The following is an 871-nucleotide window of genomic DNA, read 5'->3' as shown; positions in this document are numbered from 1 at the left end:
CAGCCTCCCAAAGTGCTGGGATTACAGGCATGAGCCACTACTCCTGGCCATTCCTCATGTTTCTTATTGAGATCCTGTAGTCACTTGCTATATCCATTGTCTGTCTGTGATACTGAAGTCATTCCTCTCTTGTAACAGTCATTTACCTTTGGTCTCCGCTGTCCGAAACTGTCAAAGTATACCACCTTTCCTTTCGACACTGTCATGGAATACAGAAATTAGTCTTTGGTAAAGTCTCAAAAAGCCAGAAGCATGGACATAGGTATCACTATTTTATTTAGTTTTGGAGGGGGAAGACAGGAGTTGGGAGTGTATATTTAAGGTCATCATGGGATGAAGAAAGGCTGTGGTGGGTAAATATGAAATACTTTTATTACACTTCTGTGTGGTTCTTTGCATTTTACTCACTTGGGGTGCTTCTTAGACTTCTCACAAAGGCATTTTGGTCAGTATATTTCTGTTAAGTTTATACGTCTATAAAGGAATTAACAGACTGTGATATTTTATTGTGTCACCTTGTTAATGTGCTTTGTGTAGTTCTATATTTGTAAAGTGTATTCACCTGAGTGAAATGAGGGAGAAATTTTGTTCTTTTTTTTTTTTCAACTGGCTCTTTTCATTTTACTGCAGAGGTATTGCCAGAGCATGACATAAAAGATTCATTTGAAAAGGTGATTCTTAGAAAGCATGGAAGCTGTGACCTTAATACTTTACATTTAAAGAAAGACTACCAAAGTGTGGGTAATTGCAAGGGGCAGAAAAGCAGTTACAATGGTGTTGATCAATGTTTGTCAACTACCCATAGCAAAACCTGTCAATGTAATAAATGTTGCAAAGCTTTTGAGATGTGCTCAATCTTCACTGAACATAA

At 37.5% G+C, this 871-nt stretch overlaps 1 pseudogene; it reads left to right on the top strand.

The window, feature by feature from the left end:
- LOC105539322 overlaps positions 1-871 on the top strand; it is a 12,706-nt pseudogene that overhangs the window by 5,106 nt on the left and 6,729 nt on the right.

The sequence above is a fragment of the Mandrillus leucophaeus genome, unplaced genomic scaffold (genome assembly GCF_000951045.1).
Source record: "Mandrillus leucophaeus isolate KB7577 unplaced genomic scaffold, Mleu.le_1.0 Scaffold2021, whole genome shotgun sequence".
NCBI lineage: Eukaryota > Metazoa > Chordata > Mammalia > Primates > Cercopithecidae > Mandrillus > Mandrillus leucophaeus.
Note: the sequence above shows the minus strand (reverse complement) of the source record. Positions and strands in the feature narration are given on the sequence as shown.